Source organism: Schistocerca americana, chromosome 2 (assembly GCF_021461395.2).
Source record: "Schistocerca americana isolate TAMUIC-IGC-003095 chromosome 2, iqSchAmer2.1, whole genome shotgun sequence".
Lineage (NCBI taxonomy): Eukaryota > Metazoa > Arthropoda > Insecta > Orthoptera > Acrididae > Schistocerca > Schistocerca americana.
The window spans coordinates 546436271-546460657 of NC_060120.1; positions in this window are offsets into that span (position 1 = coordinate 546436271).

Below are 24387 nucleotides of genomic sequence, written 5' to 3' on the forward strand. Positions count from 1 at the left end.
TTCCAGTAGGTTCGGAGGACACAGGAAATATTTGAGATGGAATTTCTATTTTTGGCATCCATTTGGGATGTAGATGTTTAATTGGTTGCTGCATTGTAGTGACATCTTTGACAGCTGATTAAAAACCAGTTGAGAAATCCGGAATTGCCCGAGTATAACTTTTCCTGAGACTAAGTATATGTTGAATTTAATTTTTGATTATAAGTATACAACGTTTGAAGTAGGGTGATTGGGGACGTGGACAAAGAGCTTGTTTGCTTCATCAACACGGTAGAAAATACATAGCGATAGTTGTGCGAAAAGCAACTGACACTAAGGTCCACACCCGCAACGCGCAGTGTCTGGGCTTGGTTTAGTTTACGGTCGTGGTATAAAATGAGCTCACAGGGAATCGTACTCGTTTAAAGTGAAGTGATAAAGTCTTTGGAATAAGTGAGATTCGGGGTATAAAAATCGCTCGCCTGCGTCACTTCCAGTCCAATTTCCTCTTCTGTGATGTTACGTTGGAGAGAAATAACTTGGAGCCTCTGCGAGTGAGGTCTTCCGAGGAACGAGATAATGCATGAAGGTCGCGATTAGAGTTATGTAGCGACTCACTTTCTGGAGGAGTTCCCAAAGACCGATGTTCTCGAGCCAAGGCAAGTCCTCAGTCTTTTAGCCACTCTGATGTATTCAGACAGACTCGATCGTTTTCTGGGCGTTTTTATTTGTAAACAAGGCGAAATCAGAATGCAATAAGTAGGCACCAAAATCACAAATCAAACTTAATAAATTCGTTTTTTCCCTAACAAAGGATGTGAATAAAATCTGTCGCAGGAATCAAGGCAATGTCGTTAAGGTTTTAATACACAACGCGAAAAAACTAAATCTGTATATCCTACTCAAGTAAATTGAGTGTTAGTATATATTCATAAAAATAAGACTGCGGCATTTAATTCTGCCATTGAATGGAACTTCCGAAATACATCTGTCACTGACTTAAAAAAAAAAAAAGCGCCGTATATTGGATTTTAGATGAAACTTTAAATTACGATATCATCTTTTCGCGATCCGACTTCGATGAAATAAAGCCTATACGTCCGCAGCTCTAGTCCAGTGGCTTGCGTTGCTGCATCTGGATCACGGGGCCCCGGGATCGATTCCCAGCCGCGTTGGGGAGTTTCTCTGCCAAGGTATTTGGTGTTTGTTTCGTCATCATTCCATCATCATCATAATTCGTGACAGTGGCTCGATTGGACTGCGTAAAAATTGGGACATTGTAAGGGCGCTGATGACCGCACATTAGAGTGCCCCACAAACCAAACAACATCAACATAAAACGTATACGTTGCCCCAAGCTATGCTCAAACCGTTCATGGAATCTCTAATAAAATTTGATAGTAGTTTTGGACATAAGCGTGTTCAAACAGACGCACACGACGGTTTTATAGTTTTATTATTAATACAGAAATATCGTATTCCATGTTTTGTCCTGGCTGAAACCGTTCTTCCCATTGATAAAATTCTCCGCCAAACGAATTTCTGCTGCTTCCTACACCACCGAGTCCAGAAGTCTGTTCTAGAATTTCGATATTGTCACATCACATACCGAAGGAGGTGGCGCAGAGGTTAGCACACTGGACTCGCATTCGGGAGGATGACAGTTCAATCCCAAGTCTGGCCATCCTGATTTAGGTTTTCCGTGATTTACCTAAATTGCTTCAGGGAAATGCCGGGATGGTTCCGTTGAAAGGGCATGGCCGACTTCCTTCCGATTCCATCTGTAATTCGATTGGACTGATGACCTCGCTGTTTGGTCCCCTTCCCCAAATTAACGAACCAACCTACATGTCGCGACTTGTCACACCGCATAGAGTGACATGCCGATACAGTGCTTCGCCGTACCTGATATATTGGACTGTAAGAGCCCGGTGTACCTCACATGGACCGCACGTGTCGTATGCCCAGTGCATGAATGACCACATTCGCAGAGAATCCTGTAAGCTCCATCTTTGCGGAGCATTATGACGTTTTTGATCAAACTCGAAACGTCTGCTGTCTTCGTTGGAGTGCAAAAAATCACTATGAGCTTGGTAAGGATCCGACCTATTTTTGATGACTGACTTCACATATATGGCTGGAAGTACGTGGATTTGATTCTCTCTGTCATCTTCCTCAGTTCTTGAGTGCAGCTTGGGTTTTCTCTGTAGCGCGTCAGGAATCTGTAGTGGAGAGTACCCATTTGTCTCAAAAATTTGTTTTTGGGTATAGCTCACCCTGCAGACTTCTGTCGCCAGCGATTCCCTGTGCTCTGTGAAACGAAGTCGTGAGAACACCCATCGTCTGGGAAGGGTGGTGGTAGCTATTTGCATGTAAATACTCTTCCTTACCAGTCGTTTTCCGATAAACTGCGTGTCCCAAGGAGTCCTCTTGGCAGTTGCACTGAACCACATGTTAAATTCTGTGTGTGTGTGTGTGTGTGTGTGTGTGTGTGTGTGTGTGTGTGAAATCTTATCGGACTTAACTGCTAAGGTCATCAGTCCCTAAGCTTACACACTACTTAACCTAAATTATCCTAAGGACAAACACACACAGCCATGCCCGAGGGAGGACTCTAACCTCCGCCGTGACCAGCCACACAGTCCATGACTGCAGTGCCCTAAACCGCTCGGCTAATCCCGCGCGGCGTTAAAGTCTGTTCCTGTTCGATGGACAGATGGAGCGTGGGGTGAATGACTGCTTGTACGCCTCTGGGAGAGATGCTGTATACATAATATACAACTTGCACGATCTCTGCGGGATGGATTTGTCAGTAACTGAAGAATATTTGCAGTTTCTGCGCTGAAAGTCGGGTCTTGAAATTTTCCCAGCGTCCTCTTGCGAGACGTACGGCGTCTCACTTTGAGTTATGACAGTTAACATTTTTCAGTATGTGTGATACATCCCTTGTCAGTCAAACAATATTATGACCGTGAACACCGGCCTTCAGCTATCGACAGTATTGCCAAACCACAAAAATAACCGTTCCTGAGTCAGAGTGTGATATAACTATTTTTTTAAATATTTTTAGCGAGGAGAAAGAACGCTCAGGTTTTCATCAGCCACAGAGTCTGTCGGATACATCAGTACGGTTGCGCATACGCTGGGGTAATTCGATATCAGTTCTGCTCAGTCATGTACGCCCAACAGTTTTGATCAACTTCTTACCAAATCCGCAGCAACATCTGCGTCTGTAACCAACTTCATTACATATAACTAGGTATTTAGTTGCGAATAAAGGTTGTCGATCTTATGGTAAATAAAGCCTCGTTCTAAGTTCAGTTACGGGCTATGTCATCCTTTCTTTTATTATCGTTGGCCGGCCGGTGTGGCCAAGCGGTTCTAGGCGCTTCAGTCCGGAACCGCGCGACCGCTACGGTCGCAGGTTCGAATCCTGCCTCGGGTATGGACGTGTGTGATGTCCTTAGGTTGGTTAGGTTTAAGTAGTTCTAAGTTCTAGGGAACTGATGACCTCAGATGTTAAGTCCCATAGTGCTCAGAGCCATTTGAACCATTTATTATCGTTATTCGTTTATTAGAGAATTTACTCTCAATGTTTCGTCTTTCACAGATGTTGAAAGTTTCACCAAGTGGTTTGTCGAATGACCCTTTCTGGCAGCATTGCTCCTAAAACAAATATGTGGTAGCAGCACCCATACTCTCAGATTTCAAGGTCTTAGGTACTAAATTGATTCTTTGTAGTCTCTCTAGTCGTTTAGTCGATTCCTATTCTCCGTGACGCTATGAACTACAGGACGCTAATTTCTTCTGTCTTGTACTATCTCCCGAAGACTTTCCAGGTTGAAATCCATTACTTCTCTGATGCCATCAATCCATCTCATACTTTACCCTACTCTTCTCTTCTCCGATTTTACCCCACAATACGGTCTTTTCCAGCGAATGATGACTTTTCATGGTGTACCCAAAGGAGGTCGCTTTTGTTTCATTTTCAGACCTTTCAAAGAGCAATACGGCTTATTTGCTGTAATACTTTCCTACAACTGACGTTTTTGGGACCTATTGCTGCATTTCGTTCGTACTGACAAAAATTATCCCCATGAATATCTCCTTTAAGTGCATAGATGGCGTCGTATACGCCAGTACAACATGTTGAACGTAGAATCTCGCGGAACAAGCTTTTAAATCCTACAACCGTGACAATGCGAGGCCAAAAGATTTCTAGATATTCTTAATTGTTTAGAAATACGTGACTGTTGCTAACCCTCCTGGCCTCTTTAGACCCGTTTAGGATTAAATTTAAACTGGCCTGATCTTTTCTTAACCGGCGGATGCCCTGCCGCAGCCTTGGAGGCAACATTTCTCACACTTATGTTCTATAGTGTCACTTAATCGATGTTCTATTCCTACAGCAGATTGTTTTTTGACTTATATGAAGGACGTAAATGATTCGCCGCGCACCTTTACGTCTGAAGGAGTTCCAGAACCATTTTCGATTATCTGAACATAGTAATAGAGTTCAATTGATTGACAGATTTTACTAACGTTCCTTTTTTCCTTTTAATTTTAATTTTCTTTCCTTCGTTCTCATTTTCTGTTGTTGATGGTAATTGTGGAATGATTATTTTCTACGAGCCCTTTAGAGTAAACAGAGGAATCCCGATAGGCTGCAGTTCTCAACAATACGGGGGTCCTGCAGCGACCCATAACGTTTCTTAGCAACAGTTTGAGATGAGAAGATTGGCGAACAGCGTGAATGCATCCGTCTCCCGTATAATGCAGTAAGAGTACGTAACAACAAGAGCAGTGAAAAGGTAAGCCAACAACAAACATCTGGGCTGCCAGTCTGTGTGGCACCCAAAACACAGGCGTTAAATCGACTGCATCTTTCTTCGGACGCAGAACATAAATTCTGAGTGGCATATATGTTCAATCAACAAGAAGGTCTTCGACACGGCAGTCATATTCAGAGTAATCTCATTCTGCGTACCAGCCATCCAGAGTGTATATCTCGGCTTGCTAAAGCAGTTTGTGTGAGAGAAGTTATGTTACAAATCTTGTACAAACAGGAAAATCGAAATACTGCAAATAATAGATTCTCCTATTATGTCACAACGTTTCAGTGTTAGAAGGACCTTCTGCTTCACTGATAGAGCAGGTTGACTATCTCAGAATGATGTCTTGACGCACACTTTTGCCATAACAAACACTATATTTTTATAGTAATTTGTAAAGTATTGTAGACGAAATTCATATATAAAGTGTTTCTTTCGTATCATGAAATTTAGTTAAACTATAGGTGCCTTAAAAACTATGGATATTAACGGAATGAAATGTGATTTGAAATTGTTGTGCTTGCTGAGGTATAATCATACAAGGTGGATGCTCTTTTCGTGTGTGTGCCACTGCAGTTCGTATCCTCAATCCAAGTGCAGTGTACCCGTATGTACTTGGCTTTTCGTCTTCCTGGTACTGAATCAGCAGAGACCGCTCGAATTTGGGACGCTAGTATTTTGTTTCATTTCGCTGCCGACGTTCGTGATCATATGATAATGTCCGCAGTAGACCTGACAATTCTGTCTTTATTGCTTAACGGTGTTATTCATTTCGGTAATAAATAATTTAAAACAGCAAGTATCACTTGTACATGACCTTGTGTTCCTGGCCTGACGCCTCAAATACTCCCTTCGTAAGGGCTCACGAACGATACGCCGCTGTCAATCTCGACAGCAACATCGCCAACAGTCCGTCACTCTCCCGTCAATACCGCCACGCATGACCTATTTAGCACGAAACGTAAACCACTGTATCGGGAAGTTCTGCTATGGAAGATTTACTGTTGTGTTTAGCAGCAGTGTTTCGGAACAATTTTCTAGGAAACGATTATGTACCTACTGAGAAAGTGTACAAAGCAATAAAGCAAAAAGTACAGCTCCATGTTCTGGTCCTAATTTGTCTACCGGGACGGACCGAAGGCCGTGTCATCGTGTGCCAGTGGCGTCTTTGGATGCGGCATAGAGAGGTGTGTGGTCAGCACCACTGCTCTCCTGGCCGTTGTCGACTTTCTTGGCCATGGAGCCGCAACTTCTCACTGAAATAGCTTCTCAGTTGGCATCATGAGGCTGAGTGCACCCCAGTCCATCCTTCCCACCAAGGTAAAATCCCTGACAGTATCGGAAATCGAACCCGGTTCCTCGGCGTAGCACACTGACCACATATTTTTAATAACTTGATTGGCAAAAATGTTTGGCATTACAGTCCATGAACATCAACCCGTCTTCGTGACCGACGTCGCTAACCCACGCTTGTGCGATGGCCCTCGACCCGCTGGTAAGGCTGCTCAAATCCTGGTGGTGGGAAAAATTTTCACTTGCCAGTATCTGGTCGGCAAGTGGAGAATAGGTATTGGCGTAAAGTTTCTGATCACCAGTCTTTGCACCAGTGTCCTGGTATAAATACCAAACCTCTCCGCAGACTCTCATGAAGTGAGGGTTATGTGACACTGTTGGTGGTGATTCGTCCGTCGGATGGCGACGTTAAACTTGGTGCTTTTCACGTGGAGTAGACTATGTGCCGGCACCGAGTTTCACCTTCTCCCTTCTCTCATCATCATCATTATCATCGTACAACAAAAACATTGCACTGCACTCCAGACACACATAATACATGCAGTATTACAAAAATTGTTAGGGAGTATATTGCAGATAAACAAAAAAAAATCCATGAAGATCTACAGTCCTTGTTTTACATACACATTACAAATACAACAGTGAGCTACTGAGGCGAACAAGGAAGTGCTTAGACTTTCTTAATAATTTTCTTTGAAAATGCCTAAAATTTTTTAGTTTATTTTTGATCAGTTCACTATTTAGGTTTAAAGAATTTTCCTCATTGTTGTGATTTCTTTTTCCTGCCTCATATGTACTATGTTCCAAACAGTTCCTATCTCATCGCTGAAAGGCTTTTTCTTTCATATTTTTGAAAATACCTATACTGGCAACCCTCTGGACTCCTATTTGGGAAACCAGTGGTTTATTTCTCCTCCGGCCATCCAGACGTAGGTTTTTCTTACATTTCCTAAAGCCAATCATTTCCATTCTAATGTTTCTTTTGGCCGGCCGGAGTGGCCGTGCGGTTCTAGGCGCTACAGCCTGGAGCCGAGCGATCGCTCCGGTCGCAGGTTCGAATCTTTCCTCGGGCATGGATGTGTGTGATGTCCTTAGGTTAGTTAGGTTTAATTAGTTCTAAGTTCTAGGCGACTGATGACCTCAGAAGTTAAGTCGCATAGTGCTCAGAGCCATTTGAACCATTTTTTTGTTTCTTTATTTTTTAGCGTTCTTTATTTCTTCCCTTCTTTCTTACGGGTGCCAGGGACTCCCTTGTCGTCGGAAGTCCCGGTGCTTGGCCCCGGTTGCCTCAGACCAGCTAAGTCCCTGAAGAAGACGTAAACGTCGCTGCTGACAGAAACGCAGTAACGTCACCAGGAGCGCACCTGTGATCTGAGTCAGGAAAGGGCAACTCATATTACTTCAGTGAAACGGGGAGGTGTAGAGGAAATGAAGCACGGTTCCCTACAAAATAAAACCGATAACTATTAGAAAAATGTATCTGGTAATATCCAAACATGAAAATGCTACCTCGCCGCGCGGGGTAGCCGCGCGGTCATAGGCGTCTTGCCACGGTTTGCACGGCTCCCCCCTTCGGAGGTTCTAGTCCTACCTCGGGCATGGGTGTGTACGTTGTCCATAGAGTAAGTTACTTTAAGTTAGATTAAGTAGTGTGTAAGCCTAGGACATCACACACATCAATGCCCGAGGCAGGATTAGAACCTGCACCGTAGCGGTCGCGCGGTTCCAGACTGTAGCGCCTAGAACCGCTCGGCCACCACGGCCGGCCGTGACGAGTGAAGGCGCCCGCTTTGCGCTCTATATAAGCGGGATCTCCACGGCCCAGTAGCCAGTCGTTGACTCACCTCAGAAAATGTTCCCCGTAGTTGGCAACGAAACGTCAGGAAGAAGAATTTCTACTGTTCTACCACTGCCTCTTAGCCCGGAAGTTTTAATTAATGAAATCGTTGAAAGCTTGAGTATACCCTCAAATCATACCCGTAAAGAAAACCGAGAAACATATATCCAGGATTTTGGCCGCGAGACTGTACATTCTCAGTCATGCTACCATAACTACCTACTAGCTTCTGTTTAGCGACAGACTCACTAACTTTTATTCCGCCTGTTGCGTCTCTCTGAGCCAATAAACCACGAGAAGAATCCGGCCTCGCAGTCGGTGTTTAGCCGGGCAGCCGCAGCCGCAGCCGCGGGAGGAATCTTTCTAATTAGAAGTCCGTCTGGGGGAAGCGCAGCGCCAGCAGCGGCACGTGATTGCTCCCGGAGGCCGGAGCGCAGTAATTACTCGGAGATCTGGCCCGAAGAAGACTTACTGCGCCGGGCCGGGGCACCTGCTGCAGGGAGGAGGCCTGGACAAAGCGACTGGCTCGCCGCGCGTTCCGGAGAAGAAGAGCCCACGAGATCCGAGACACACACACACACACACACACACACACACACACACACACACACACACACACGAGTAGAAGCAGGGTTCGTTTCCTCTCCTGATGAACATGTCTGACGTTTGTGCATTTGTTCTTTGTCTCCGACTGGAAGCGGTTCATACCTTATATCTACATCAGTATTCCACAAGGTTCTATAAAGTCTTCGGTGAAAGATACACAAGCTGTAACGAAAAGGTACGGCCAGACTTATAAGAAGCACTCCTCAGGCATAGACGAATGAAATACGTTATATGGACACGGGTCCAGAAACGCGTTATTTATATATTAGAACTCATTTTCTAGAGTGATTATAATCACTTCCAGCCACTCACAGAGGTCGAGGGTTGGCTGTAATTATCGTATGAGAGCTAAACTTGGTAGATAAGCTATTGCGTTAATACGGAGCTGACTTGCGCTGAAAAAATTTGTTCCCATTTGGTCTACCAGGTGCAAATCGGGCGCTGTGAATGTGCGACACAGACGTGTGGAAATGTTTCCCCATCTAATAGGTTAGGAACGAGATAGTGACAGAACAGGTCAAACAAGTGAGAAAGGCATAATGATTTTATCGCTAACCGCTCCTTACACAATTTTTTCTACATGAACAGTCGTAAACTGACGTGATCAACAGCTCCTCGCAGCAGTCCTGATGTAATCTGAACAACGCACTTATTTATAATACCCTTCAAATCAGATAGAGACCGAACGGGTCCCTCGTAAACGTCTTCTCTTAGATATCCCCAGGGCCGAAAGTCACATGGATTCAGATCAGATGTTCTTACAGGGTACGCATCAGGGAAACGTCTGGAGATAACACGTTTGCGGAAGGTTGCATTAAGCAGGTCTTTCACTGGGCGAGCGACATGAGGTGCTGCCCTATCTTGCATGAAAGCAGTGATTTCCAAACAGCTGCGCTTTTTCAAAGCAGGAATCACGTGCTGTGCTTGGAGGTCTTGATAACTTTCCGGCGTCAGGGTACACCTGAGAGGCCCTTTGGGTGTTTCTCTCAAAGAAGAACGGACAGAGGATAAAGGGAATTATGAATCCATACTACACTCTCATATACAGCGAGTGCAGTGGGTCTTCCTGCACAACACTGGTTCAACAGTACCTCAAAGTCGGCAGTTTTGTGTATCACCACATCCTGTAGTGTAAAATTTGCCTCATCACTGCATAGAATACTACCCACTCACACGTCATTAACATCAGTCCGTGCCAGAAACCGAGGAACAAATTTAGATCCTTGCTGCGGGTCACGAAGTTTCAGTTGCTACATCGTCTGGATCTTGGATGGGTGCCAGTGTAAAATAGACCGCAAAATTTGCATTACTGTTGACCATGGGACATACAATTATCGTGACACTGCACGAGCAGTAGCACTACACATGGGATGTGCTGCATGATCAGTTACAGCATAAGCAGCCTCGTTTATAACTTCCACCGGAATAGAATGCTTTCTTCTTCCAGGTGCCAGACCAGGCCCACCCGAGATTCTCGAATTTCATTATCATCTTCTTTAAATGATTTAATGGCATTGGACCTATTGTGAGACCTGTCAGTCGGCGACACTCTCTCAGTTCAGCACTGTAATTACTGCCGTTCATGAAATACAGTTTCACTAACAGTGCTTGGTCTGCATTCTCGACAGCCACACCGTTCACTCACGTTATGAGTGACATTTGACAATGTTCATGTCATACCGTCATACAAAAAGCATGTAGCGCCAGATTTGCACCTGGTGGCCAAAACTGGAACATTTTTTTTCAAGTGTTAATTGGTTCTGCACTAACGCGTTAGCATTTGTACTAAGTTTCGCTGCCATATGATACTTATAGCCCTCACTGGACCTCCGTGAGTAGCTTGTCTTTAATTATAGCTACCTGTACTTCTCTTCATAATCGCACAGATACAAAGCGTACCAGCAATACATTAAAAGTTTTCTTACATGGTATGTTCAAAATAATCTCCTGGTCACGTTCCGTTAGAATATACCGTAAGTAATTCTTAGGTTCGCCGACAGTGTTTGTTTACCAATGGAACGGAGCTACTGTTGACATGTGACTCACTTCACAGCTTGTATTGCCATACGATTAACACCTTTGCTCTACTAGCATCACGCACGTGGCATCAACTGTTCAGTGTTCATTGCGGACTGGGTTTCCGGTACAGTTCAATGTGAAGTTGACAGATTCCCATTTGTAATAATGACTAGTAAATGGTAATGGCCACGGCGCTCAACGCTTGTATCAGGAGGGTTTTCCAGAACGACGGTGCACCGACAGAAGGACGTTGAAGCAATTGATCGTGGTATTAGGGAACATGGGACATTTAAGCCTACTACTCGCGACTGAGGGAGGCCTAGAAAAAAAATGTTCAAATGTGTGTGAAATCTTATGGGACTTAACTGCTAAGGTCATCAGTCCCTAAGCTTACACACTACTTAACCTAAATTATCCTAAGGACAAACACACGCACCCATGCTCGAGGGAGGACTCGAACCTCCGCCGGGACCAGCCGCACAGTCCATGACTGCAGCGCCCGAGACCGCTCGGCTAATCCCGCGCAGCCCTATGAGGCCTAGAAGGACGAGGATACCTGAGTTAGAGAGTGAACTTCGTCGTGTAGTTGATAACTACCCTAGTGCCTACGTGTGACAATTAAATGCAATAATTAATGTTGACACATAACTGTCTGGAGAGTGCTACATGAGGACTTGCCGTATCCTTACCAGGTACAGCGCGTACCGGGCACCATCAGCAGCTGACATTTCTGCACGGGTACACTTCTGTGAATGACTCATTCAAAAATGTATCCACCCCCCATATAGTGCAAATTCGCTGTTCACTGGTGACGCGTGCTTTCTACATTATCAGATGCAAAGTTTTCACATTCATTACTTATGGGGTGTCGAGAATCTTCTCTAAATTGTGTAATCACATTATCAACAAAGATTTTCTGCCAACGTTTAGATGGACACTGCTTGTTAACAACTTATTTCCTTAGACCCAGGCACAACGGGAAATTTACCAGGCCTTTACGAGTTCAACAAAACATGTAGTTCTTGTGCGATGGATCCCCTCCTCATTTCAGTGATGATGTTAATAGGCTTCTAAATAACAGATTTCGTGACAAACTGATAGGTAGAGTTGGACCAATTCCTTAGCCTCCACGCTCTCCGGACCTAAACTCACTAGACTTTTATATATGGGGACATTTGAAAGCTCTTGTATGCGGAATTCCGGTGCAGGATATACAGAGGCTTCGCATACGTGTTGGGGAATTCTGTGAAACAATACACAATTCTCCAAGGATACATCAGCACATCAGGGATTCACTGCGATGCAGGTTAATGTACGTATCCTTGCTAACGGCGGGAATCTTGAACACTTCATTTGGGAAAGTGTTCCATACTGAGCTGATACGTTCTTTTTTGTGTGTTTCCCTTGATTAATGTTTAAGTGTTTTAGGAAATTAGCTCTTACACGGCAATAAAGTCTCCCGGCCCAGTGTCCATATAACATATTTCCTTCCTCTATGTGTTGGGACCAGTAATTTCAAAACAGTGATTGCTTCACGGGATGTTTCTCCTAAGAGTCGTCTGGCGCATTGTCTCTGATGTTTTGGTAGACATTTGCAATTTATATTCTTTCATGCGACGGCCAATGTCGGCGGAAAGGGTCGATTTGCTTCCCGTTACTGACAAAATCAGTTTTGAAGCGTAACTTTACGCTTCCATTCGTTATAGCGGTCCTAAATTAGTGTAGTGCATTATTCGTTATATATATATAACGAATAATGCACTGGTTATTCTTCGTGCTTTACTGTCCCTTTAAATACGTATTGATAAAAAGAATATCGCACTGGGCTAATTTGGGACTGCTATATCGAATGGGCATTAAAATTACGCTTTAAAATTCCTTTTGTTTGCAACAGGAAACTAACCGACATTTTCAGTCGACACTGGGCTTCGTATGAAAGACGTGATGAACTGTATTAGTTTTCACACTGAAAAAATGGAATTGCAAATATTTGCCGAAACATCAGAGACTCTAAGAAGAAATACACCTGTACAACTGAAATCTCAACTCCTGGGCTGGTTCAAAACGTAGGAAATGTTCAGCAGTGTTCTAGAGGTAATGCACAGAAGTCTACTCGTCGTCCCATGGCGAGACTCGTCCATTCCTTACACATCCGTCTGGCGTGTTATGCGCCAACGCTTGTGTTTCGAACCAAATGGGATTCAACAACCGCAAACATTTCGTGATGGTAATAAACAAAAAACGGCATTTTGACGTCACACGCAGGTATCGAAGACTGCACTAACTGCTATCGACTTCCGTTAGCACTCGATGCAGGGTGCTTGAGAGACACCGTACTGTATTTGTGTTGTAAGTTGCGTATTATAAAAATTCGACGTTTAAAGGCAACAGAAGATTGAAGATGTATAAAAGCACGTCGTGGTTGGTACAATTTGTTATAATCACACGTCGCATTATGACATGGGAAGTTAAAGTCTCCATGTGGTGGAAGTTATAATACAAAAGGCCAACTTTCGATAGTTTATCGTGGTTTAGTGCTTATAAGCGGGGAGACGATATGTAATGTAGCTGTGTAGTGTGTGCTTTCTCTCTCTCTCTCTCTCTCTCTCTCTCTCTCTCTCTCTCTCAGCAATGAGTTGTTTTGTTAACAACTTACCATTTAAGCATGAAACACACAAATGCAAATAAATACAAAAAACACGATCATCTAGTAAAACTATCAATCAGAATATAAAGCGTAGAACAGACTGACACATTTGCAAAAGAATTAAAAGATAACTTAGCCTGAGTCATATATAAAGTACAGTATAAAAGGCAATTTACGAGTTAGCTCTTGTAGGATACTTCTTTTCCCAGAAAGCGTCTCGAATTAAACTACCTCTTTGACCACCAGTGTTACGTTGTACCTCATTTTGTTGCAACAAATTTTATCAACACCGTCTCGTTTTCGGGAGTTCCTCAGTGCTTTCATGTTCTGAAACAGCAGTTACCGTATTCACTGATGCTTGACTTCAGCTTTATTTTTTTTCCGGTGTTCATGAAGGCGTATTACGTATTAGGAAATACAGTTATCACAACTTTTTCAGTGAGTTTCGGTGTTAGTTCTTGTAAGAATTGTCCGTAGCCCAATCCACGTGAATGCATAAATTGACACATTTCTAAATAACGTTACTTCGTGGTTAACGTTCCCTGAAGTAACGAAGAAGTGTAAACTGCAGTTCTCTCTATTTGTGAATTTTATTGTTTTAAATGTCTGTACGCTTCACGTGCTGTGAACCGAACGATCACGAAAGTCAATAGACAACTAATTCGTGAAACTTCCTGGCAGATTAAAATTGTGTGCCGGACCGAGACTCGAACTCGAGTTCTATTCTCGGTCCGGCACACAGTTTTAATCTGCCTGTTAGTTTCATATCAGCGCTCACTCCGCTGCAGAGTGAAAATCTCATTCTGGAAACTTTTCGTCTTCATATAGCGTCGAAATGACGCCATGTTTGCACGACGCTTTTTAACAGTAGGTTACTCGTGTACAGAGGTACATCGCTACCTACCTGACCATATCTTACTTTCTTATAAGGAAATGATATGCTTGGATGGAATCAAACATACTCCAGTTATGCTTTTCATTTCTACCATTACCTTCACTTTTACTTTAAGTTCTCTCTCTCTGTCCGTACCTCTGTCACTCTAATGGACTTCACGAATTGCATCCATCTCCTTTAGAATCCATCACAGTGCGACTAGATGGTGACGTGTGCATCCGAGCGGAAGTCGAGAGAACTGTAGGTCCTTGTTGGATGTGCTCTGTTATGGATTTGCGGCGACAGTGATGGGGCGGGACGTCAATAGGAGCGGCGACAGTGACGGATGACGCGGCCTGGTATCGATCCCGCGCTACTCGGCTCCCTCGCAGGCGGTGGCATGATCGCGAGGCTGTCTCCCGGTCGCGGAAGACCTTACAGGTGGTCACGTGCCTTATACATATTTTACTCGCTTTACATAGATCTGTGTGCACAAACTAATAGAAACTTAGAAACATCGTCTCGGGGAAGACTGTCGTCTAAATTAACCTCCTTGGAACTCTCTGAACCTATTCTTAGAAATTCTTTTAGAATAGCCTCACCACAGACGTAAAATGTTATTTATTCGATTTTGTTTGCACTCTTATAAATTTTTGGCACAATGCATGCTGGTAGTTAAAAAATTTAGCAATTTTAATCCACTACCCGACGCTCTTAGTACAAAATACTGTCGCGAATTCATAGGTTTTCTCCGTCAGTTATTATCAGTAGTTCACAGCAAACGATTAATTTGAGTTGTGTTCAGTTTTAGAACTATACCATAGTTTTCAATTATTTTCGGCTCTGCAAATAACTAACATCCATATTTGCAACACTGAAGTATTGCTTTGACTGCTAGGGACGATTACTGTGTAACACTGCTTGTTTGTGCATCAAGTACATTACTGGCCATTAAAAGTGCTACACCAAGAAGATGACGTGCTACAGACGCGAAATTTAACCGACAATAAGAAGATGCTGTGATATGCAAATGATTAGCTTTTCAGAGAATTCACACAAGGTTGGCGCCGGTGGCGACACCTACAACGTGCTGACATGAGGAAAGTTTCCAACCGATTTCTCATACACAAACAGCAGTTGACCGGCGTTGCCTGGTGAAACGTTGTTGTGATGCCTCGTGTAAGGAGGAGAAATGCGTACCATCACGTTTCCGACTTTGATAAAGGTCAGATTGTAGCCTATCGCGATTGTGGTTAATCGTATCGCGACATTGCTGCCCGCGTTGGTCGAGATCCAATGACTGTTAGCAGAATATGGAATTGGTGGGTTCAGGAGGGTAATACGGAACGCCGTGCTGGATCCCAACGGCCTCGTATCACTACCAGTCGAGATGACAGGCATTTTATCCGCATGGCTGTAACGGATCGTGCAGCCACGTCTCGATCCCTGAGTCAATAGATCGGGGCGTTTGCAAGACAACAACCATCTGCACGAACAGTTCGACGACGTTTGCAGCAGCATGGACTATCAGCTCGGAGACCGTGGCTGCGGTTACCCTTGACGCTGCATCACAGACAGGACCGTCTGCGATGGTGTATTCAACGACGAACCTGGGTGCACGAATGGCAAAAAGTAACTTATTCGGACGAATCCAGGTTCTGTTTACAGCATCATGATGGTCGCATCCGTGTTTGGTGACATCGCGGTGAACGCACATTCGAAGCGTGTATTCGTCATCGCTGTACTGGCGTATCACCCGGCATGATCGTATGGGGTGCCACTGGTTATACGTCTCGGTCACCTCTTGTTCGCATTGACAGCACTTTGAACAGTGGACGTTACATTTCAGATGTGTTACGATCCGTGGCTCTACCCTTCTTCCGATCCCTGCGAAACCCTACATTTCAGCAGGATAATGCACGACCGCATGTTGCAGGTCCTGTACGGGCCTTTCTGGATATAGAAAATGTTCGACTGCTGCCCTGGCCAGCACATTCTCCAGATCTCTCACCAACTGAAAACGTCTGGTCAATGGTGGCCGAGATCTTGGATGTTCACAATACGCCAGTCACTACTCTTGATGAACTGTGGTATCGTGTTGAAGCTGCATGGGCAGCTGTACCTGTACTCGCCATCCAAGCTCTGTTTGATTCAATGCCCAGGCGTATCAAGGCCGTTATTGCGGCCAGAGGTGGTTGTTCTGGGTACTGATTTCTCAGGATCTATGCACCCAAATTGCCCGAAAATGTAATCATATGTCAGTTCTAGTATAATATATTTGTCCAATGAATACCCGTTTATCATCTGCATTTCTTCTTAGTGTAGCAATTTTAATGGCCAGTAGTGCATATTATTTCTCCTAGCCTGTTAGGTAAAGGTGCAGCGGTTTTGTAGTTTTTTTCTGATCTTTTATACTCGCTTCTATTTTTTAAAAAGGTTCCTTTCCTGCTTCTGAAAAATTTCTGCTAGGTTGCTAGTCTGGTACTGCTTATTCCATGACAGAATTGACAACAAGGGCCCCTTGTTGCATATTCTATTGCGTATGCCAAAACGTTATTTCATTTTTCGTACATACCATTGTTATACGATCTTCTTCCATGTAAGTGACTAGCAAATAGTTCGTACAGTCTCCTTTAATTTTACATTAAAATCGGATATAAATACAAACCAGTTTTTAGTTACTTCATTCTTCGAGCCAGAAAATTATTTGTTAGCCAGCATGTAAACAAAGACTACATAAGAAAAATAGGTTATCGATCTTTTATAAAGACCTGTTCGAAGGAAATAACAAAAGAATGCAATTACTAGTCACACGAGGAAATAATGATGCGACAATTTTTTCCGAATTATTAGGTACAAGGAAAAATTCAGTCTGTTCATACTGGTTTTTACAAGGATTCGGTAGGTGGATTCCTTTTTGGAAGGATAAGTTGACGTAAGTAGAAACACTTACAAGCGTTTTCTCGAAAAAGTGAAATACTAAGTCCTGGACTGTATTATATCTCTTAAAAGAAATATAATGTAATGTTATTTATTTAGAGGAAACTCTCCTAGTAAATTTGTTTGTCCTTTGATTTTTCGTGATCTGTTACTGATTTTTAGTGGAGTTAGTTTTTACTTTAGCTTTCAAAAAAAAAATACAAAAGAGATACAATAAGCAAAATAATTAATTTCGTAGGTTGCCAATTACGTATTATATCTGGTTTTATCGAGCGCCTGGCTCCCTACAAATTACTGTAAATGCAATAGCGTAGTAGTACTCAGCTCTGAAATTATTACTATCACAGAAAATAAACAAGTTTTAATAAAATTATTTCACTGGATTACTTCAATTAATCTCCCTGAATATTTTTACTTAATTTCTTCCGCTCCGGCTATCAGACATTGTGCTGTGAAAAAATATTTTTAAATGTACCGCGTAATGGCGGCTAATTGTTAACAGTCAGAGATTACTGTTACTCGCTCTGTAGCAGCAGGAAACATGCTAAATAATTTTCATTAAATATTCTTTTCATAAGATAAATGTGGCGTATGTTCTTGAAATAACACACGGAGATCACTTTATACTAATACACTCCTGGAAATGGAAAAAAGAACACATGGACACCGGTGTGTCAGACCCACCATACTTGCACCGGACACTACGAGAGGGCTGTACAAGCAATGATCACACGCACGGCACAGCGGACACACCAGGAACCGCGGTGTTGGCCGTCGAATGGCGCTAGCTGCGCAGCATTTGTGCACCGCCGCCTTCAGTGTCAGCCAGTTTGCCGTGGCATACGGAGCTCCATCGCAGTCTTTAACACTGGTAGCACGCCGCGACAACGTGGACATGAACCGTATGTGCAGTTGACGGACTTTGAGCGAGGGCGTATAGTGGGCATGCGGGAGGCCGGGTGGACGTACCGCCGAATTGCTCAACACGTGGGGCGTGAGGTCTCCACAGTACATCGATGTTGTCGCCAGTGGTCGGCGGAAGGTGCACGTGCCCGTCGACCTGGGACCGGACCGCAGCGACGCACGGATGCACGCCAAGACCGTAGGATCCTACGCAGTGCCGTAGGGGACCGCACCGCCACTTCCCAGCAAATTAGGGACACTGTTGCTCCTGGGGTATCGGCGAGGACCATTCGCAACCGTCTCCATGAAGCTGGGCTACGGTCCCGCACACCGTTAGGCCGTCTTCCGCTCACGCCCCAACATCGTGCAGCCCGCCTCCAGTGGTGTCGCGACAGGCGTGAATGGAGGGACGAATGGAGACGTGTCGTCTTCAGCGATGAGAGTCGCTTCTGCCTTGGTGCCAATGATGGTCGTATGCGTGTTTGGCGCCGTGCAGGTGAGCGCCACAATCAGGACTGCATACGACCGAGGCACACAGGGCCAACACCCAGCATCATGGTGTGGGGAGCGATCTCCTACACTGGCCGTACACCACTGGTGATCGTCGAGGGGACACTGAATAGTGCACGGTACATCCAAACCGTCATCGAACCCATCGTTCTACCATTCCTAGACCGGCAAGGGAACTTGCTGTTCCAACAGGACAATGCACGTCCACATGTATCCCGTGCCACCCAACGTGCTCTGACCCCAGGAATGTGTCAATAAAGTTTCCCCTTCCTGGGACAATGAATTCACGGTGTTCTTATTTCAATTTCCAGGAGTGTATATTCTTACTAGGACACAGTTTACACCATTAAATATTTGCAATTACGTTACGACAGGAACAAAATGCTAGCGCCGCACAATAGCTTGCGTACCTAATTCCAGCTAACACCAGAACGAACAGAACAAAACAGACTAGACAGACGAATGAGCATTGCATTGTATTTTATACTCTTACAAAGATAATCACATTATAATCTCATACAATAAAAATAATGTCTTTTCTGCATTTATCGATATATATATTGTATATTTTTACAGTTAAATCAATGATATATCAATGTTTGAAATTCATTTTGAGTCACATACTGTCAGTTTTATTTATGTTTCACCTTGATAAGGGTGAATATTGCAAAAGGGGCACTACAACTGACATGAATCAACTACGTAACGTTCTAGTAGCTCATAGGAATCGGAATTTATCCGAAGTTACGAGCTCCGCAGAAAAGATAAACTGAGACTACAAGCAGTTTTAAACGTTAATTATTAAAGAAATCAACAAACTACTTTATTACTATAATAAGGAGGAGAGTAATTGTAGAAGTGTGCGACGGAAACCGATATGTTAGGGAAACAGGTCAAATAAAATAAAATATCACTCTCCAGACGGTTTTACTTCGTTGGGGAGCTTCCTGGAAAACTGACCTTGTTTCGGACCGGGACACGATCTCGACTTATTGCATTTCGCAGGAAAAGCTATTACCAACTGACCTATTAATCCACGACTCACGATGGGCTGGGAAATAAGATTGACAGTTAGTGCCCCCATATCTTTAATTTGTGATTTATTTCGTTTCCTCGTCGTCGTCGTTTCACGAGGCACATATGGGATGAAGCAGTTTATTGCCTGACTCTTCCTGGAACGTGCCCTGCTGGAATTTCAAAGTGAGCCTCTCCGTGGTGCACAAAGCGTCTGTTTTAGCCTCTACCACTGTAGTTTATTGAGGATATCTCAAACGCCTTCACACCCGCTTTTCGTTGGATCTCCTCTATCTCTTCTATCATTCCTACTAGATAAGGATCCATGACTGATCAGAAATACGTAAGAAACGTTTGAACGAGCGCCATTTAAGGCAGTTGTTTCGGCACGACTTAAATTTCCTTCAGATACGTCCAATGAATATAAACATGGCGTCTGCTTTCTTAGACCCACTTTTATGTGATCATCGCAGTTACGGTCACTCCAGTTGGTTGGTGCTAGGTTTATTAGGGTAGTTACTACTGTCCAGTCATTTATCTCCAGTAGTTTAACTGGAAAGTAATGGATCTCTTCACCTAATTATACACAATACCGTACGTTCATTTATGTTAAGGGTCAACTGTCAGCTCCTGCAGAAGTCTTCGGTTCTCTGCAGGTCTTCCTGCATTGCAAAATCAGAAAGAGAGTTCCATAGGGTTCAATTTTTGTCCACTTCTATTCTTTATATATGTGAATGATTCTCCACTTAACACTGAACAAGCAAAATTGGTACGTTATGCAGACGGTACTGAGGTTACAATAAATCACATTAGAGAGAAAGAAACAGAAGAAATGGTAAATGATATTTTTTAAAGAATTATTAAGTGGTTCTCTGAAAATGGACTCACCCTAAATTTTGAAAGAAGCACCCTCACTACATTCAGTTCTGTGCAACAAATAGTCTTACTAACAATTGATGCAGCACATTAGCAGGAGTCAGTAAAAAGGATAGGATGCTCTAAATTTTTGGGTGTACATATTGCTAATTGATAATAATATTAACTAGAAAAAGCATGTTACTGAGATTCTCAGACAATTAAGTTAGGCTACTTTTGCTCTTCTTATAATTGCTAATCTTGGAAACAAACGTATCAGCCTCCTGCCATATTTTGCATATTTCCACTCAGGAATGTCTTACGCAATAATTTTCTGAGGAATAATATGTGATGTTCAACCACGCATGTCACGTAGGAGCCTCTTTAAGGAGCTAGGTACTCCAACTGCACCGCCACAATACATATATTCGCTAACGAAATCCTTCCCAAATAATCCGTCACAGTTTAAGAAGAACAATGATGTCCATACCTACAACACTAGAAGGAAAATGACGTTTATAATCCATTGTTAAAGCTCTGTGGCTCAGAAAGGAATTAAATATGCTCCAACAAACATTTTTGATAATTTTCCCAATAACATAAAACGTCTGACAGATAACGAAGCAAGTTTTAAATCAAATTTAAAGTTATTTCTCCTGGACAATTTTTCCACTGATGTATTTCTACTTAAAAACTGGTAGTCAGTAAAAACAGTGAAATATTAAGTAAGGTTTCATGAGTAGGACTAAAGATAATTGTGTGTTCATTAATGTTAACATTTGTCATGTAATCAAGTGTACATTTCCTGTAAATTGACTTGTTCCATGTCATTTTTATAAACTAATCATTCAGATGATCTATGGAAAATGCAACTAACAAAATAACTAAGTAATTTGCGCTGTAGCCTTCTGGTGTTGCATCCTTCCATCAGTTCGTTTATGCATATGAAGACGTGCAAAATAGAGACGTCAGTGGCGGTCATTAGAGGTCAATAAATATGCCAGAAGGAGATGCCACGAAATCCACGGAAACAAATCGGTGTTGCTGCCTTTGAATTTATAGCGAGTTCTTGTTTCCCGTAGTTACGCCTCTCGCACATTCGCAGAGTGCAGAACAATGCGTAGACAGAAAACCAGATGCTTCCAGCCCCACGAACCTTATGTATCTCGAACACGCAAACTGATTCATATACACTCACGCAAATACAGAGTCTTCCGCACACACAAATAGATATGTTGGAGCACATAAACACAGACGTAGATTGCAACAGAAGGGATCTACCGGCACGCGAAGTAAGCAACCCCTTTCCAGCGGTATAACAGGAAATGTTCGTCGTTATCTGCAACATACGATTTAGCAAGTGTGAACCTGACTGCAATACAACCATACAGTGCATACATAATAAAGTATTTTGTCACAAATAAGCTCTTTTATTACATTGGGCAATACACTACAGACAAAAATGATTCGGCCGCGGTGGTCTAGCGGTTCTAGGCGCTCAGTCCGGAACCGCGCGACTGCTACGGTCGCAGGTTCGAATCCTGCCTCGGGCATGGATGTGTGTGATATCCTTAGGTTAGTTAGGTTTAAGTAGTTCTAAGTTCTAGGGGACTGATGACCACAGATGTTAAGTCCCATAGTGCTCAGAGCCACAAAAATGAGCTCATCTTCGAATGAAATTTATCATTTTACACAGCTTTCCTGAATCCCGATCGAGTCAAACTTGTCGAATTTGCACTACGGTTACGAAAAGATATTATGATAATGCTTCAAAGATATGGATAGAAAAGTATAAATGAATAAAAGGGAAAATGAGGAAAGCAGGAAAAATAGCTGCTTAAATGAAAAGGAAACACGTAAAGTAAGAAATTTAATTGTGTTACCCTCGTCCTTAAACGAAACGAGCAATAATTTATATTAGATGTAGCTATTGTTCTCGGCAAAACTGTGACAGTAAAAAGAATTTGGATGTATAGCACACGTAACCGAGAGATTTGCTGCGGTCTTTATCTGTGACATAGAAATAAAATTTCTTAAAAATGACACTACGATTTATGTGGTAGTCAAAATACAACTTTTTTGTTATAAATCAAGCGTAGGTTACTGCCTGTGAAATCAGATCTCCATAATGCAACTCTGTCTCGAAATTTGGCAGAAAACCCAAAGAGATTGTCGTCATAAGTAAAGTACACCAGTAGCAAGACGCAATCAATACCTTCACTGCGCGACAATAACAATAATGTTACTGTTGTGTTCGACTTCATATAAGGTAAGGAGAGGTAAGCTAAAGAGTGATGCGGCAACTGCGGTCGTAGGAAAGCTGGACAGGAACATAAATGATTAAAAACAAGATAACACAGCAAGCAGAAGATTTACTTAGGTTATATTTCTCTAAATGTACGAAGACTCGTTACAAATAACACAGCAAGAATTAGAGTCCACCTCATACTGTAGCAACAAAGATGAGGCTCGCTGTTCTAAACACGAACGATGGTGATGTAGCGATGAGGCTCCAGCTGCAAGTGGGCCGTGTGACAGCCACCGGCCGTCCTGTAGCTTGGTGGCAGAAGACGCTCATAGTCCAGTGCCTTTGGACGCATGCCTCAGTGGGCGCGCACCATTGGGTCCACAAGATTCCCTGCGACCGCTATTGACGTCAGCAGAAAACTTGCAATTCCTTTGAAAATAATTATGACAGTCTAGGTTGCAAGGCACAGGTATTCAAAAGTGACCGGTTTATACCACCACGTGGTCATCTTCAGAAGTCATACACAACCGCTCGCTCGTCGAAAGATCCATACCTAATGACTGGAAAATAGTACAGGTCACATCAATATCCAAGACAGGAAATAGGAATAATCTGCTGAACTACAGACCCACACCACTAACATGGATTTGCAGTAGGATTTTAAATCTCATACTGTGCTCAAACATTATGATATACTTCGAGGAAAGTACACCAGTAGCAAGACGCAATCAATACCTTCACTGCGCGACAGTAAGTGGTCAGCGCGTCTAATTGCATACAGAAGGTCCGGGTTCGATTCCTGCCCGGGTCGAAGGTTTTCTCCGCTCGCGGATAAGGTATTGTGTTGTGCTCGTGATCACCTTATCATCATCGACACGCAAGTCACCTATCGCGGCGTCAGTTGAAAAGACTTACAGCTTCTCGGCAGTCGAACTTCTCCAGGTTGGGACTCAACCGCCATCATTTACATACGATCATTGACAAACAGCCAACACATACTCAGTAAACACAACTAGCTCTTTATTCTCACGAAGTAATGACCGCTATTGGTAAGGGATCTCAGATTCACTCATATTAACTTACGGGAAGTTATCGAACAAAACAGAAGTAATATCTGGCGTTCGCTGAAGAAGTGTTATAGGCCGTATGCTGTTCCTGATCAACATGATCGATTTAGCAGACAATCTGTGCAGCCCCCTTAGACTGTTTGCATTTATCGTCTTGTAAAGTCATCAGATGATCAAAACCAACTACAAAATGATTCAGACAAGATATCTGCATAGTGCGAAAAGTGACTTTAAATAACTAAAAGTGTGAGATCATCCACATGAGTACTAAAAATAATCCGTTAAATTTCAGTTACACGACAAATCACACAAATCTAAAGGCTGTCAACTGAGTTAAATACTTAGGGATTACAACTGCGAATAACTTTAATTGGAACGATCACATAGACACTGTTGTGGGGAAAGCGAAACAAAAACTGCGATTTATTGGCAGAACACTTAGAAAATGCAACAGGTCTGCTAAAGAGACTATCTACCCTATGATTGTCCGTCCTTTTCTGGAATATTGATGAGCGGTGTGTGATCGGCATCAGATGGGATTGATAGAGGACACTGAAAAAGCACAAAGTAGGGAAGTTTGTCTTGTAGTATCGCGAAATAAGAAAGATAATGTCACGGATGAGAGACGTACCTGGGGTGGCAATTAATAAAACAAAGGCGTTTTGCGTTTTGTCAGGGTCTCTCAGGCATTCTCCGTCGAATGCGAAAATATGGTTTTGGCGCCTACCTTATAGGGAGAAATGATCACCATTCCGAGCAGTGT